Source organism: Mesoplodon mirus (genome assembly GCF_964341445.2).
Source record: "Mesoplodon mirus genome assembly, chromosome: 5".
Taxonomy (NCBI): Eukaryota; Metazoa; Chordata; class Mammalia; order Artiodactyla; family Ziphiidae; genus Mesoplodon; species Mesoplodon mirus.
Window position 1 is genome coordinate 58,656,259 of NC_138980.1, and position 18,575 is coordinate 58,674,833.

The 18,575-nt window shown below is 45.5% G+C and overlaps 1 protein-coding gene across 1 annotated transcript in view; it reads right to left on the reverse strand.

Annotated features, from left to right (window-relative positions):
- ABLIM3 (actin binding LIM protein family member 3) overlaps positions 1–18,575 on the reverse strand; it is a 156,020-nt gene that overhangs the window by 136,248 nt on the left and 1,197 nt on the right. The gene's annotated exons all lie outside the window — the stretch shown is intronic.

Consider the following 18,575-nt stretch of genomic DNA (forward strand, 5'->3'; position numbering starts at 1 on the left):
TCACTGTCCTGTGTCTCTTTTTATCATCATTTAATTATAGAGACCACACTTTCTGAATGAGATACGGAAACGCATGGTTGGATGCATGGCCTAACGACGGGATGGAATATTTGAAATGAGGACAGTTGTACGCAAGGACATTAGACTCACAATGAACGGACACTTTTTACCTTGCCCCATTGACCTATAACCCAAATAAAGCTGGATTTGCCTTCTGCTCAATTTCTGTGCACAACTGTATTAAATTTTAATGACTAAAACAAACATAGTCAACAATCAAAAGTTATAAGAAAAAACAATTCAAATATTTGCTGGCTTCTCTTTCAAAGAACAGCCAAGGGAGAAGGCATCTATTTAATAACTAGCAAAACAGAAGATAATTCAAAGGTTTTCTCATTCACTGCCTTATTTGATTATCACAAAACATGAGTCAGGTGAGGCAAAATCACTCCACCTATTTTATAGATGAGCAAACTGAGGCTCAGGGAATTGAGACTGTCCCAGACTCCAACCCAGGCCTTAGGACAGCTAGTTCAGCGAGTTTTCTTTTCTACACTTGCACACACGCATGCACAGACACACACCACTGGACTCCCTTTTCACCACTCTGCATCCCAAAATACTGTTTTTTTTAATTTCTTGACACTAATGGCAGCAAAACATGACTATTGCCAATGTAAGTTCAAGAAATCCCCAAAGATTCACCAACATTTGATTCCCAAACCCCAGCTAAGTGTGGAGCTCAAACAAGAAGGAACAAACATCAATGGAGAATACATGCATTTTTACTCTCACAGCCTTTCTAACCTAGATTAATGCCTCAAAAAAAAAAAAATCTACCAAAATACCTCTCTTCTAGCCAAAGAGGCATTCTGTCCCCAGTCAACTCTAGGAACCCTGGTACAATAATTAACATGTGGGCCAGAGGCCCAAACTCACTGGCACAGGATAGATTTTCAGATGAGAAACACAGAAGCCCCAAATCCCACTCACATAAAAGGCTTATTGATATTATCTGTGGAAAAGAATACAGATTGCAGGGGGGACAGCAAGGCAGAATTTTGGCTGTGGAGGAAGTGGGTGGGAGGAAGGGTTAGACTTCTCTCCTATTTCAAAGCCCCTTAGATTTTCACCAGAGCATTCTCTAAGTTCATACCCTCAAGTGGACTTTGCTACTGGCTAATAAGCATTTCTCCATAGCACAGAATGATGTCACAGAAGCCAAAATAATCCAGGTCAGCAAACATTCCAGTGGTAAAACAGAGGGTTTCAGAGAGCTCTCATGGGCAGATCAGCTGAGGGTGATGCCCAGGTGCCCTGGACTTGGGGCTGACTCTCAGGAAAGAAACAGCCTCAATGAGGGCAATGGCTTTCACATCCAGAAACCCCCAAAAGGTGATCTGATTATTAGAAGGAGAGAGAGGAAAGCAATTAGGGCTAAAAGGCCACAAGATGGGCCAGAGGTCTGAAAAGTGCCAAAGAGGAGGATGGATGTGGACACAGGCATTCATTCCACCTACTCTTGGGCCCTGTGCTGGGCACGGGATGCGTAGGGCCCTGGAGATGGAGGACAATGGCTACATGATAGTTAGCCTGCTTGTGCTTCAGACTCTTCTCAACCTGGAGATAAATGCAGAACCCCCAGGTCACAATCCAGCAGAGGGACCACAAAGCAGACCCATAAATAGAAAGTGTCCTAGCCTTCCTAAGGACAAGATGTCCTAAGATTTCCTTGAGTCCCCTGACGCAAAAAGCTTTTCCTTAGTGAGCATGCTACAGTGATACTAGCATTATCCTGGTGTCACTTCCCTGACACCCACCAAGGCCCAGGAAGACCTTGCTCCAAGCAGAAAGTCCTGCGTCAGCACTAACAGATTACAAAGTTCATTTGCTAATGCTTATACCATCTTCATTGGTATAGTTATTTATTGGGCAATATTTACTGGGTAATTTCTATGTGCCAACAACTGGGGACATGCTGGTGAATAAAACAAGCATGTTTCTTCTCCTTTGGGGCTTTCCAATTCCACAGGAAAGATACACAGTAAGCAACTAAACAGATAATTCCAAAGTGTGACAAGAAAGAAGGAAATGAATAAGGCTTGGGAAGAGACAATCTGAAGGTAAACTATTTCAGCTGAGACTGCAAGGAGGCAAGGAATCCAGCCATGGAAGACCAGGGGCAAGAACAATGCAGGTGGAGAAATAGCATGTACAAGGGTCCTAAGGCTGGAAAGTACCTGGTGAGTTCAAGGAGGCCAGTGTAGCTGCAACATCAGGGCCAGGAAGACACCTGCACAAAATCAGTTGAAGAGGAAGCTCTTGAAATGTACAATGCCTGGAAGTTCACCAAGCACTTTCCCAGGTGTGATAATAGTTGAAATAGTCCTTTGAGGTAAGCAAAGATAATAGGATAGACCCACTGAACTGATGAGGATATTAGCAGATGTCACAGAGCTAGTAGGAGAGCTGAGATTAGGAGTCAGTTCTTCTGTATCTAAGCCTAGGAATCTTTAAAAGGGTTTCATATACATATAATTGGGTATAATTTACAAATAATTAAATATATAACTCTTAAATACAAAAAGTTTTGACAAATATATAAACCCATGTAAACAACATCTCAGCCAAGACAGGGCACATTTCCATAATATGGAGATAATCTGCTATAACCTTTTGCAATCAATCATTCCATCCCCCAACCAGAGGCAAGCTCTGTTATGATTTCCACCCATATAGATTAGTTTTGCCTGTTCTTGAACTTCTGATAATAGAATCATACAGTATGTGCTCTTTTTTTCTGGCTTCTTTTACTCAGCATGCTTTTGAGATTCATTCATGCTGTGGCATGTATCAATAGTTGGTTTGTGTTTTTTTTGCTGAGTGGAATGCTTATCCATTTGTCCATAAATGAACATTTGGGTTGTTCCCAGCTTTGGGATATTATGAATTAAGCTTCCAGGAACATTCCTGCACAAATCTTTTTGCAGATTTATGTTTTCATCTCTCACGGATAAATACCTTGGGATGGAGTTGCTGGATCTTAATTAGGTGTGTGTTGAGTTTTTTTGAAACTGCCTAACAGTTTTCCGAAGTTGTACCATTTTACATTCCTACCAATAATGTATGAGGAATTTAAGCCCTTTTGGTGGGTGGAAAGAGGTGGCTTTAATTTGCTTTTCTCTGATGACTAGTGATGCTGAGCATCCATTTGTAAGTATCTGCTACAATTTCTCGCCATTTTTGCTGCTCTTAGTGTTCTAAGAAGTCACCGCCTACCTCAAAGTCATAAGATATTCTCCTATATTCTCTTCTAGAAGCTGTATCGTTTTAACTTTTAGTTTATGAAGGTCTATGATCTATCTCAAATTAAGTTTTGTGTATTGACTAGTGATGGACAGGCTTGTCAAGTATAAGGATGGCTTTATTTTTATTTTATATTTTACTTTTTAAAAAAAGTCTTTACTGAATTTGCTATAATATTGCTTCTGTTTTATGTTTTGGTTTTTTGGCCACGAGGCATGTGGGATCTTAGCTCCCCGACCAGGGATCGAACCCACACCCCCTGCATTGGAAGGTGAAGTCTTAACCACTGGGCCGCCGAGGACATTCCTATTTTTTACTTTTTATTGTGGCATAACTTGCATAAAGTGTATAAATCTTAAGTGTAAAGTTCAAGAATTTTACATTTGTTTCCTCCATGTAATCACATTCAGATCATTTGAGGACTTTTTATTGTCAAAAATATTAGTTAGGGACTTCCCTGGTGGTCCAGTGGTAAAGAATCCGTCCTGCAATGCAGGGGAAGCAGGTTCGATCCCTGGTTGGGGAACTAAGATCCCACCTGCTGTGGGGCAACTAAGTCTGCGCGCCGCAACTACTGAGCCCGTGCACCTAAACTAGAGAGAGAAAACCCACGCGCCACAACTAGAGAGAAGCCTGCGTGCCACAGTGAAGAGCCCCCACGTTGCGAGGAAGATCCTGCATGCCGCAACTAAAAGACCCGACGCAGCCAAAAAATATATATATATATGTATATATTAGTTAGCCTCACTACATTAGCATTATTTTAAAGTAATAGTTATTTTGCCATATTGATTTTTCTTATACGCGTGCATTTGACAGAATATTATGCATTTGTGGCTTGGTGCACACATGGATTTGTAAGCTCCAGCAATAATGCTCTGATTCCCCAGTGGTCTATTGCTTGCAGTTGTGGAGCAAATGCACTATTCCCTGTGGACACATGGCTCCTGTCCTCAAGGAGCTCATAATCTAAGAGGGGTGCTAGGAAATGCACGTGAATAAACCATGCTGAGTTACAGCAAATGACCCATAACCATAAGAATGTTTTTTTTTTTTTTTTTTTTTTGCGGTATGCGGGCCTCTCACTGCTGTGGCCTCTCCCGTTGCGGAGCACAGGCTCCGGATGCGCAGGCCCAGCGGCCATGGCCCACGGGCCCAGCCGCTCCGCGGCATATGGGATCCTCCCAGACCGGGGCACGAACCCGTATCCCCTGCATCGGCAGGCGGACCCTCAACCACTGCGCCACCAGGGAGGCCCCCATAAGAATGTTTTAAAACAGGACTGGAGGTCCAGTGGTTAAGACTCCATGCTTCCACTGCAGAGGGTGCGGGTTCAATCCCTGGACGGGGAACTAAGATGCCACATGCCACATGGCATGGCCAAAAAATAAAAATAAAAAAAATAGAGACACAGACAAGAATCCTATTTTTAAAAAAATAAATAAATAAAACAAGGGCCATGGACTTCAGAAGAGGGAATAAAACCACTTCAGGAGTGGATGAGAGGAAGCTTCTGGCCTAAAAATGGCTAGGATTTTGATAAATGAGGGTAATTATATGAGGTAATTGCCAATGGGAAAAAGGGTAAAATAACAACAACAGCAAGTGCCTTAGTTAGGATCCTTTCCATTGTAATTTACAGAAACCCACTGAAACTAGGTTAAGCAAAACAGGGAACCTGTTGGTTCTTGCAACTAGGAGGTCTACGGGTAGGGTGGGGTGGGTAGCCTCTGCCTTCAGATCTGGTTGGACTCTGAGGCTTTACTATATGGTCAGAGCTATGACGTCTTCTATTTTTCAGACAGCTTCTTCCCACATGTTGGACAGGAATGGCCACCAGAACCTCCAGAGCCTCATCTCCTCAGCTCAGCAATGTCAATGGAATGAATACTTCCTCCCAGTATCTCCCTATCCAATTCCAGGGGATACTATGGTTGGCCTCTCTTGGGTCTAATGTCCATTGATGAACAAATCCTTGAGGCACAGGTAGATGGGATACTCTGACTTGCTAGTCTAGGTCATGTGCCGCCCCCTGGCGTAGGGGCAGAACACCATAACTGACAGCTCATTTGCACTATTACATGGAGTTGGGGGGAAGTTCTTGCAAGGAATCAGATGGAGAGATGATAAAACATGTTGGACAGACAATCTGGCTATTGTATCAATACTTCATTAAAAGGGAACGTGGGCTTAGAATAGGAAATGTGAATGGGGAGCAAAGTAGGAGGAGACTTTGCTTTGGACACTGAGGCACTGGCATGGAATATTGCCTTTTATGTCTTTTCCCAAGTGGAGAGCCTCTGGCCTAAATATCAAGAGCTGTCTACTCAACAGACCTCAGGGCAGCCTCTGCAGACTGGCATTTAGTGGTCACATGAGTCATGTAATACCAGAGTGTGAATTATGGGCTGTGCAGAAAATGAAGGCACACAGGGAATGGAGAAGGCCTTCTACAGTCCTTTCTGGGTCTATCTTTCCAGTGTAATCTTTACCATATTTGAAGTAAACTTCCTTTATAGTTACAAAGATGAACTAAGTAAGAGATTAGGCATTTCTGTATCATCATTTTAGATTGGAATTCTAATGTTGGAAGAGGTCTTAGAGGTCATCTAGCATAAGGGTCGGCAAACTGGCCCACAGGTTAAATCCCCCTCCACCTTTATTTTTGGAAATAAATTGTGATCGGATGTCACCTCATCCATTTGACCACATATTGTCATGGGCTGCTTTCATGCCTCAGAGACCGTATGGCCCACAAAGCCCAAAATATTTACAACCTGGCCCTTTACAGAAAAAGTCTGCCAATACATGCTCCCTATTCAAGTAGGACTGTCCTCTACAACATTAATTTCACTGCTGACTCATGCCTGGATCAAAAGAGACAATTCGTGGAAAGTTTAGAATATAGTTTGACATATAATAAAGCCCTCCTTAAATGTTAGCTAAATAAAAGTCCTGGGTTATCAGTACATACCTCTGCTCCCCTTTCCAATGGAAAGATCAAGAGGTGACTGGTCCTAACCATACCATGTGTTGATTAATTTGTATATTGAAAGGGGTTTTCCGGGACTTCCCTAGTTGGGCAGTGGTTAAGAATCCGCCTGCCAATGCAGAGGACACGGGTTCGAGCCCTGTCTGGGAAGATCCCACATGCCAAGGAGCAACTAAGCCCGTGCGCCACAACTGCTGAGCCTGCGCTCTAGAGCCCATGCACTACAACTGCTGAGGTGACGTGCCACAACTACTGAAGCCCGCACGCCTAGAGCCCGCGCTCCACAACAAGAGAAGGCACCGCAATGAGAAGCCTGTGCACTGCAGTGAAGACCCAACACAACCATAAATAAATAAATAAATATATATATATATATATATATATATATATATATATATATATATATATATAAAAAAGATACTACCATTTTTAAAAAAAAAAGAAAGAAGAAAGGGGTTTTTTCCCAACACATTCAAATGTATTTCACTACTTTACTGCTGTTAATCATTATTGCATGTGTGCTAAGCATCTAACACCCATTCCCTTACTCAGCCCTCTCCTATTACTCCCTTCTTGAGAGGAAGCTGAAGCTGTGTGTGAGGGTAGGGAGTAAAGCAAGCCACTGAAGGCTGCACAGCTAGTCGGTGTTTGAGCTGGAATTTGAACCCAGGCAGTCTGACTCCACAGCTCAAATGCTTATCAAATACACTATCTAAGGCGTCTCGATTTGGTCAGTAACCCAGTTTTCAAAGTATCAGTTCGCACAGTCCCAGCAATCAGAATCAGATAACAGGTCCACTTGCGAGTACAAGAGCAGTAACGCTGACAGCAATGCAGAGTGTGGCTGGGGGAACCACTGCCAGCTCATCCTCTCTGCCCCCCACGCCTTCCCCTCTCATCCACTCACACCTGCTCCACCGTGCTTAGCCTGCCTCTACTGCCTCTGGGCTCTCCCATCCATCAGGTGCATGTTGCCATGGAGATCTTCCTAAATAATGCACAGCTCGGTGGCGGTGGGAGGGGGGGCGGCGGTGGGGGTGTCACTGCTCAGCTCAAAACCTCTCATGGCTCCTCACTGGCCACAGACTGTAACAAATACTCCCCGGCCTGGCGTGTAAAACTCTCAGAGATCTGATCCTCCCCAGCTCCCCAGCCTTATTTCCTCACTGGCCACCTCCTCATACGCCATAGATTACAGACAACCGGACTTTCTGACCTTTCCCGAAACTCTCTGTATCTGTTTATTTCGCCCTCCCCCCAACAAGCCAGGGGCCGGGGATGCACAAGTTGTATAACAAGCGATTGTGAAAGCTTGTCTGGGAGAACGGATGGATGAGCCCATAAGGAATGCCCTTCGTCCGCTTCCAAGCTACCTCTCAAGGTCTAGACTGAGTGCTACCTTCACCACAAAGTATTCCCCAGGTCTTCCCGGTGAATTTGGCCTGTCTCCCTCTTCACTCTGTCCTTCCCTCTCAGCACCCAAGAGGGTTTCGCCATATTTTGGCCACACATGCTCGTGTCTGCCCCTGGGTGATGCTGGAAGGAGGCCGCCTGAGGTCACACTCTCTGTCCTATGCATCTCCGATCCCACAGCGCCTGGCACATCGCCATGCACAGAGCAGGGATTTGTGTCATTGCCCTAGTGAACAGGGGAGCAGTGCTGGGACATCCAACAGGAAACAAGACCAGCCACCCTAACCCATACATTCCCCCCGTGACTCTCGTCACAGTAAAATGGGGAAAGACGGTGAAAAGGAGGAAGCAGGAAGGAGGGAAAAGATCCTCGGAGTCAGCTCGACATGGTTTCAAACACCTGCCCCACCACCTCCCAGCTCGTGTGACCAAGGCCAGGAGACAGTACTTTGAACCTCATTTCCCTTTTATGCAAAATGGGAGTATTAAATATTCCATGTGAAATTCATCCATTCACATATTCATTCAAGGCTTCCTTACTTATTAAATATGAGATTTAGGGCCAGCGACCTCTTTTCTGAGCCTCGGTTTGCACCTCTGTAAAATGAGGATGTTATTAGCATCTACCTCACAGAACTTCCATGAAGGTTAAGTGCATTCATGTCTATGAAGAGCTTAGCACTGCGCCTGGCACACAGTTAATGCTCAACAAACATGAACTGTCACTGGCAGTCATCACTTTGTGCCAAGTGCTGTAATGAGTTTGGAGGACTCAGCAGTGAACAAAGCAGGCCTGTCACAGAGCCATCATGTGGCTTATAGTCCAAAAGGGGAAAGAGACAGAAATGAAGAAAATAAGCTAATGGCTAAAACAGTTACCGACTGTGGTGAGTTCTGTGAAGGATGGTGAAAGCCAGCAACACAGAGGGGGAACATCCTTAGAGACAGGGCAGGGAAGGGCCATGCAGGATTGTTGTAAGGATTAAATAAATACTATTTGTAAACAATTGCACTCAAATAGGCTGTAATTGGAAAAGAATGTCTCTTGATTAGGAGGAGGAGAAAAAAATGGGTGTGAGGCTAAGGCATCTCTGACGGGGCTTGGGCTTCTCTTTGTTTCTGAAATGCTGCCTCCCAGGTCCCTTCTCCCTACATGTAAAGGACCCAGGCTCTGTCTCTGCCCTTTGAAAGAGGAATTTATGGTCACTTGAGGTTCCTACGCCCTATAATCACAGGCAATTCTCCTTGTAGAACATCTCATGCTGAGTGTGGAAATATCTAATTATACAGTTGCCTTAGATCATCCTTGGATGGGCAGGGTCTGGATCCCTGGGCTCTTTCTCCAGATTTCAAAAAGCAGGAACAGACCTCGGGCTGGCCCTGCCCCTGCACGCTGAGAGCAGCTTGCTGTGGGAAGATTGGCACTCGGTAGAGTGCGCTTCAGGTGCTTAAAATAGACCAACTGTATCATTAGACTATTGCAAAGCAGTCCTTTCATTGGCCCCGCTGGTGCTGGCGAGGACAAGAGATAACAGCCCATGGAGAAAGACCTGTGCTTTGCACAAAATTAAGCAGATGCGAGGAAAAAGCTTTTGAAATGATACGTGCAGTAGAGAGTGGAATTCTGCCAAAAGAGGGGGTGGGCCTGTGGCATGAGCACACAGCAGTAACCACAGCACAGGGGGCAATAGGACAGCAAAGTGGAGCCTGTCTGGACCTTCTGTCTGGAGGGCGGTGCCCTCAGAAAAGAGGCTACGACTTCTGGGGTGCAGGGCACAACCCAGTAGCATTGTGTGAAATCGTCAAAGGATCATCCATACTCTCTTGGGGACACAAAACCAGAGTGTGGGGCTAACTCCCTACTGCTCCTTCAGGGCCCTCTCCCCAGCGTGTTTCAAGTCCTCCCACAGTTCCTAGGCATGCTCCGCCCTGAACGCACTGCTCAGAGACAGCCTAATCAGGGTTCTGCAGAGCAGTGCTATGACCGCCTCCTGCCCCTGCAGCATGGAATCACACTGTTTGGCAGCCCACATGGCTCTGATGCCTCCAACTGAACCTGAGAGCGACTCAGCTCTCCCCCAACCATTTACTCCAATGGCTGGTGCCGTAGACACTGGGAAGTGATGGCAGTTGAGGAAGGAAGAGTTCAGGTCATGTTTGGGAGGAAGGAATGACCAGATGTGGACACAGACTGAACACAGGAGAGTGAAGGAAAGGGAAATGCAGATGAGGGCTACCTTCTGACTACTAACTTATGTTCCTGGGTAGATGGAGTTTCTAGCAATCAACTGGGACCACAGAGTAGAAGAAGGTTTTTTTTTCTTTTAAAAAGAATAAGTTTATTAAATTTTAGTTTGAATTTGAAGTGTCTTGGAATATCCAGGTGGGCAACTTAGCAAATGGTCATAAAAATGAAACTAAGAGAGATCTTCATAAAGAAAAAGAGTGCGTTTTTTTAAATGAATGGATTCATCAAGTATCTTTTGAGCACTGACAATGTATGAGGCACTATGCTTTGCCTTCTATGAATGATTTGCTATGCTGATTTCTTCCAAAGAAATGAAGAAAAATCTTCTCTCAAGTGAAGAAATTATGTTAGCATTATCCAATTTCTCACCTTTCTTTCTCACGCAGGAGACCCCCATCATAACAGAGGAGAGGTCTTGAGTAGCCATTTAGGGTCAATGTGTGACCTTTCAGTAATTATCCCTTAGCTGGGGGGGTGTATAAATTGACCTTACTGATATAGAGCTCATGCTATTGACTAGATGTCCTCCACTGGAGCAGGCATGTCCCATATGTCACAACAATCTCTGGAACACTCCAGCCTCCCAGGGTACCAGCTCTGGAAAAGGTACCCAGAGCTGGGACCAGTTATCCAGAACTGCTTTCCTTTGGTCTATGTCCCACCCCCTACTAACAGATTCCCTTGGAAGTGAAACTGACCTCTAGGAGATGGGGGTAGGACATTGTTTGCCCAACTATATCCAACAGGATATGATCTCACCCTCTGGGAATGGGTCAGCTGGGGAAATAAGGACACGAAGCAGGATTTTGCTCACTTCAAGAGTACTTTACGGCATGGCATTGTTAATCAATTGCTAACTCCAGACAGGACTGTCTCCTATGATGAGCAGATATGCTGCAGTTTCCTCAGATCTGTGTTTGATGTTATATGGATCATCTACTAGATTAGGGTTAAAAAATTCAAATGCCCATATATAAAATAGATAAACAATAAGGATTTACTATATAGCACAGGGAACCATACTCAATATCTTATAATAACTTATAATGGAAAAAAAATAGAAAAAAAATATACACGAATCACTTTGCTGTATACCTGAAATTAACACAATATTGTAAATCAATTATACTTCAATTCAAAATAAATTCAAATGCCTACAGTGGCAAGGTAACAGAAAAATATTAAGCTGTCCTTGTGCAATGTAATAGGAAGTGGTGGCAACTGTGGCTCTCTAGAGACCAGTACATGCCCCCCTGAAGGCAGGCAATTCTACTTACTGTTGTCTGTCATGTAGGAACGTAGAGGCAGGGATGCAAGGTCTTTCAACTGTTTTTAAAGAGAAGCTAGAAATCCCAATTTTGACTTCTGAGTGTTTGCAAATAATTCAAACTCACTGAAAAGCTAGTGTAGGGCAAATAAAACACGTCTCATCATGCTGGCCACCAGCTGGCCCATTGTGCCGGACCTGTATGATCCACGAAAGCAAGGACCATGCCTGATATATTTACTGCTGTGTCTCCAGCAACATGCTTGGCACAGAGCTGGTGGTCAGTAAATATTTGTTGAGTGAACAAATGAACAATCCAATTCTTATTATCCATGTTGGACGTTCCCAGGAAGTAGGTAGATTGAAAAACACTACCACGACTGTAAATTCCATTTCACTGTTGAAATGCTACAGTTGTGCATAAGGACCAGAATAGGGGTAAGGTGGGGAGTGTGTTTTCTGCAGACAGACTGACTGTGGAATACTGAGTCAGCACGGTCCTCTTTTCTGGGCACCTCCTATGTGTGAACACTCCCCTTCAAGTTCTCAGGGGCAGGCTCCATCTCTGCTGGTCAGAGCTGGTAAAATGAGGGTTTAAACATCAAGACTAGGTAGATAACCAACTATCAGCATCCTACAGTAGCCCTGGGGAGTGGCCGGTATTCAGGAAAGCTGATCCACAGGGAAATATTTTCCTTGAGGAGTCATTTACTTAACAAACACTATGTTAGGGATTTAATTGTGTCCCCTCAAATTTGTATAGAGATGTCCTAAGCCCTAGTACTCCAGAATGTGACCTTATTTGGATATGTGGTCTTTACAGAGGTAATCAAGTTAAAATGATGTCATTAGGGTGGGCCCTCATCCAGTAAGACTGGTGTCCTTATCGAAAGGGGAAATCTGGACACAGAGATATGCACAGACAGAAAACGAGTGTGAAGAGACAACAGACGGAAGATGGCCACCCACAACCAAGGAGAGGGGCCTGGAGCAGATCCTTTCCTCATGGCCCTCAGAAGGAACCAACCCTGCTGACACTTTGATTTTGGACTTTCAGCTCCAGAACTGTGAGACAATACATTTCTGTCATTTAAGCCACCCAGTTTGTAGTACTTTTGTGTTACGGCGGCTCTAGCAAACTAATATACACTGTTTTTATTCATTTTATAAACATTTGCTATATGCCAGGCACCATTTTAAGCAATTCACAACTCAACTTATTTATTATTTATAAGAACTTTGTGAGAGAGGCACTATTACTACACCCGCTGTGATTATCATTCGAGATGAGGATCAGAGGTACAGAGAAGGTAAGTGACTTGCCCAAGCACACACAGCAAGGAAAGGGCAGGGCTGGAAGGTGAACCCAGCTGCACCCTTTAAAAACAATTTAACTGGCGAAACACCCAACAAGTAAGAGGTACTCACACACTTCTGGTTGTTTTCTGTTCTTTACAATGGTATCTGGCTAATGCCAGGTATTAGCCAGTTGTTGACATTCACGACACCAGATGTTATCTCCGCCAGATAAAGCTTTTGCCAGATAGGAGTGTTGGCGTTCAGAACTGATATCACTTCCTTTATGCAATGCAAGTACACTTGAAATCACATTGTGATTTGCAGAGATGTGTTATACTCATTTTGGACTGTTTTAACATTGTTCCTTATATTATTCCTCTAAAACCATCCCTTAGCCTTAAGTGGTCATTTGTCAACAAGTGCTCCATTCATTTGGGAAGCACTGTTTAAAAAAAAATCACTATTCTTATGAAGTATACAATCAGCTCTATTTCATCCGTTTTGCAAATTTAGAATTTCTTTAGAGAGTATCCTCCTGTGTTTGTGTTTACAATGGATCCTTTCCTCTAGGAATTCTTAGAGTTCCTGACCTGGGCAATGACATTAGCAGAGGAAGGTCATCGTGCTCCTTGTGCTGGTGTCTTCAATGCTGAAATCCCTTGCCTCCCCAGACCCACTCTGCTCCCTCTCTACCCTGGGAGGCTGACCACGCTGGGCCCCTCAAGCCAGAGCCCTCCTTGCCCTCTGACTCCTGGTTGGATCGGGTACCGTAGGAAATCCAAGGGAGGAAGGAGAGAGAGGTCAGGATATTTATTCCCCTGGTTCCTTCCTTGGGGTGCTGCCATGAGCTGGCTGCCTTCCAGGAGCCAGAGGCCACAGCTCCTACCAGGCAGTCCCTCCCCTACAGCTTACTGGGTCTCTGGCTTCCTTTTTTTTTTTTTTTTTCCTTTTTAGGTCTGGGGGCAGGTATGGTAAGAGTGGTAATGGGTCGCTGTTACTAGCCTCCCAGTCTTGGGCCATCCTGGCTTCTCCTTGTCTGTTTCTCTGCACCCTTCTCACACACTTGCAAAGACTCCTCCTGTTGAACTCCCCTCAAATTGCACATCTGTTCCCTGCCAGGACCCTAAGACAGACCCCTCTTCTCTTGCACCCTATAACTCGATCAGGTACAAGGCCATGCAGACTTTATCTTCTAAAGCATCTTTCCCCTTATTTCTATTCTTACAGCCACCCAAATCCTGGCCATCAGACCTTTTCTGAACTAGGCTAATTGTCTCTCATCTAGGATCTAACTTCCTGCCTTGCCCTTTTAGACTCATGCCATATACAATACCAGGTTAATCATCTTCCTGAAGGCTTCCTGAAAGCCATGGCTCTCTTGTGTACAGAACCCAGCGCTGGCCACAATACCAGCAAAACAGGCTAATTTTCAACTAGAGGGTTTGGCTCTTATGACACCATCATTTCAGAACTTTGTTCTACTCAATGGCCAACTCAACTTAAGATTCAACTTCATTCCCTGAGACCCACCACCACTGAGTTTCTCATGTTATTTCACTTAATCCTCACAACAACCCGACTGGCACTACTGTCAACATTTTATAATGATAAGAATTCAGGTTGAGACATGATCTATCCTGTCCAAGATTATAGAGAGACTACATGACAGATCTTAAATTTGAACTCAGGAATCCATACCCCAAAGCTTGGGCTTTTACTGCCCCAGTGTGCTGTCTGCTATCCCATGACATCTTTGTGAGAGTTATATGACCCCTTAATGCTCTCTTCAACAAAACAAAGTCTACTCCAAAAAAGTAACTTGTTGGCATGCCAATCCATGATAACAACCAAGGAAGGGGCCATCAGAAGAAGCCAATGAAATGAGGGAGAATGGCTCTTGGTACCACTGTACATGGTATGCAGGATGCTCTCCAACCTCAAGGATGAGCCAGCGCTGGCTCTGTGCCTAGGAAAGCCACAGCCTTCAGGAGCTCTGGGAGTTCCAACCCAAGCAAAGCACAGCATTTTACGACACACAGAATTGACTCTGGTGCTCAGGGCCTCTGACGCTCTGGGGTCAACTCAGTCTCCCCTGGCTTTGATTCCCAGGTCTTGGGAACTCCTGGGCCAACAGGGAATGGGAGACACTGACAGGGAATAACCAAAGACTTACTGTTGCCTAAGAAAATGCACATTAGGTGGTGAGGCCCTCATGGCTCTGGGGATTATGTGAGAACAAGGGGTCTGGGGTCAGCTCTTTTCTTGCTCTGTAGGTTCAGGAAAATGAGACCCAGGGGTGAGAGTGTGATGACACAGACAAAGCTCTGAAGGAACAGGGCCAAGGTGCACAGAGGAGAACATCATCAGGGACTGTTAGCTGGACTGGGGCTGGGAAGGTAAGGAGGGGCCATCCTGGGTGAACAGGGGTGGTGGGCAGAGGGGCTGGTGCTGGTGGCAGGGAACTTTCCAGGAGAGAATGGAAGGAGGCAAACATGACAGGAACATGGAGAATGTAGAGGCACATGTGGATGAGGTTGGGCTGTGAGCAGGCTGGGCCACAGGGGACCCTCCAGGCCTTGCTGAGGGGTTTCCTCTCGCATCTTAAGAGCAACGGGATCTGCATTTTAAGCCAAGTGTGATGCGGAGGGTGGATGAGGAGACTGAAGGGGGCTGGAGTAGGTGAAGGGAGACCAGTTAGGAGGCTGCCTCAGCAGGTTGGGAGTCAAATAACAGATCCCTGGAATTAGGGTGGGTGTGCAGGGGGAAGGAAAGGTTGGACAGTAGACCCACCCCACAGAGGCCAAGGTACAAATGATGACTCTGTTTTCCCTGAAGCCCTTGGCCCAGGGGAGGTACCATCTCAGGACTAGCCCTGGGTGTCCTGCTCATGCCTTTGGTGTCTTGTTCTCTCTGCAAGGAGCCCTCCTCCCCTTTTCCTTACTGGCTCAGAGGGCTGGAGCCCACCTGTTGCATTCTGCCAGGTCTAGACCACCATCCCACTCTACATCTCCAAAATTACCCATTTCTCTCACAGCCCTGCTTTGTGGTGTGCTAAAGCTCAGCTAGAATTCAGAAGAAAGAATTCTGATGAAACTAAAATGTACTCTGAGGAGTCACTGACTGGGCACTCCCCTGTTTTTGCCATCTGAGACGTGTTTCTTATGAATAAAAAAAAAATCACAGGGGCTTCCCTGGTGGCGCAGTGGTTAAGAATCCGCCTGCCAATGCAAGGGACACAGGTTCGAGCCCTGGTCCAGGAAGATCCCACATGCCACGGAGCAACTAAGCCCGTGTGCCACAACTACTGAGCCTGTGCTCTAGAGCCCGCGAGCCACAACTACTGAAAGCCCACGCACCTAGAGCCCATGCTCTGCAACAAGAGAAGCCACTGCAATGAGAAGCCCGTGCACCACAACGAGGAGTGGCCCCCGCTCGCCGCAACTAGAGAGAGCCCGCGCACGGCAGCAAAGACCCAGCGCAGCCAAAAATAATAATAATAAATAATTTTTAAAAAATTACATATACTTACAAAGCAATCTCTCATAATCCTGTTTAATCCTCAAGATCACACTTCCACATTCCTTTCAATTTATGACACAGATGTGACATCCGAGAGGTTGAGTGACCTGCTCGCTAATTTCATGAAGTCAACAATGACAAGAACCACAATGACTACTGCAGTGACAATGACAGCCTGGCCACCATCGCTGACATGATGCCAGCTATGTCCCGGTTACCACTCTCTGAACTTCACACGACACATGAACAATTATCTCCATTCCACTCTGAGGTAGGTCCCATCATTCCCATTTTGCAGATGAGACAACCATGCTGAGGAACACACAGTTAATAAGTGAAAATAAGGGAACTAGAACCTGGGCCCACCTGATTGCAGGGCCCGAGCTACATCAACTCTTATGAGCTGTAAGACTGTAGCCGAGGCGCCTCTTCTCCAGATGAAGTGATTAGCAATGTAATAAGAAGCGCATGCTTTGCCCCCACCTCAATGGTGACATCTGAACTGTTGGTTAGGCATGGCACACACTGTCGAAAATGTTATGCATCTAAGTACGTTTCAAAATCCAACAATTAGCTGCATGACTTGAAGAAGTTATTGAACATTAGCTAAAAGGTTTCACCTGTAAAACTGGAGCAATAATGCCCATCTCACTGGTTAGATGTGAGAGGCTGGGAGGATGGTGCAGGTGAAATGCATAGCCCAGTGGCTGGTAAAGAGTGAGGACTCAATAAGTGGAAGTGAAAGAAAAGCTGAGTAACAGTTTCTCTTAGGTTCAATTTCAGGCATGAGGATTGAGTTGAGAATTTCACATCCTAAAGGGGAGAGCATTTTTGCTTACATCAGGTCACCCCAAGGACCTCATGCCAAAGTTCTGTCCCTGTGACCTTATGACCCTGTCACTCCTTCACTCCTGCAATGTCTGATTTCTACCCTCTCCTTTTGCAGACTCCCAGGGTGGGAAGGAACCTCAATGATGATGAAGCCCAGCTCTAAGCCTGAGCGGGAGTTTCTCCAGTGTGCCCCCAGGCAGCCCTTTAGAGAAGCACTTCCTCTTAGGGAACCTCAGGGGCCCCCAAGAGTGTCCAAGTCACTGTTTATTTTCCACTACTCCCATAAAATAAACACACTCTCCCCACTTAGAAAAAGTATATGAGGCTGGAATGGCATTTTTGTTAGTCCTCTTCTGCAGTATTCAATTCTATTGGTTGTTATTTGAAAATTAAAAACAAGTAAAATCTGTTTCCTTCTTTCAGGAATACTCAGTGTTGCTAATGGGACGAGAGTTCCTTATGATTCCAAAGAGAGAAAAGGGCAGGGTCTGTTGCTTGTTACCTTATTTCTTAGTTCCTTGAAAAATAAATGAGCCATCTTTCTCTTCTGTCGTTTAGTGAGAAAGGACTCCCATAAAAACATTTTTTCCCCTAGAGACAGTGAGAAGCGGACAGGCAGTTCACATCCTTACTTGTCTGAGAGCACACAGATGCAAATACGTGGCCCATTAGGTGATCAGTTCTACCTAATTTTGCTCTTTTCCTGAGCCTGGTGTGAAGCTGCGGCCCTGTTCCAAATTGTCAAAATCAAGAGGCAAAATTCTTGGGCTGTAAGAGGCAGAGGGAGTCCGGCTACACTTGCTTGCTTAGCATAGCTATGTAATACACAAAGGAAGACAGCAGAGAGATGAGTCATACAAACACATAGTAAATAAATATATTTCATTTCCATCTCCCTGGCTTTCGCTTTGTTTTCCCCCCTTCCATGCCATAAGCCTTGAAATGGAGGGAGGGTGAGGAAACTGGGTTTGGTCTGGGCACAGCCTCAGAAGGTACTGATTTGTACGGCCTTGCTTCTCAGCTCTAGCTTTTTTAGAAGAAACTTGCAGATTCTTAGATTAGAAGGACCTCTAATTCAACCCTTCTCATTTCACAGATGAGCAATTGGGAATCCAGAGAGGAGATGGCAAACTCATAGACCCAGGGAAGTGAATGTTCTTAGGGGTTCTCTGGTTTAACAACCCCAACTGCTGCGAAATAAGCCAGACAAGCAAAGCTGGCCGGGAGGCAGGAGGGGGGACTTGAACCCCAACCTCCTTCCAGGTGGCACCCATGCCACCCGCCCCAGCAGGTGCCCATGGTCAAAGGGACTATATTGAGGAGAAGGGGATTGGGCCTCGTATTTCTTACTGCATTTCTCAGCAGCTGAGGCTCAGCCCAGCAGCAAGATGTCTGATGCTGGCTCTGCAAAGCAGTTGCTGCTTCTGGGATGTTAGAGACCTTGGCCAAAGGGCTTGTCTCTTTTCTCTCATTCTCATGATGGCTAAAGAGCCTGCAGGTGTGTGAAAAAATCAGTCCTGTGCCCCTGGGGCTGCCTGTACACAACAGCAGGATATTTCACAATCTCCAGACCCAAAGGTGGCTTCCTGATGATTTGTTTATCAAACTGCTCGCTGCCTGCCCACATCCACCCACCCACCCACCAGCCCGAAGCCAGCCTCCCTGCTCCTCCCGGCTCCAGGACAAGCAGGGCCTTCCTT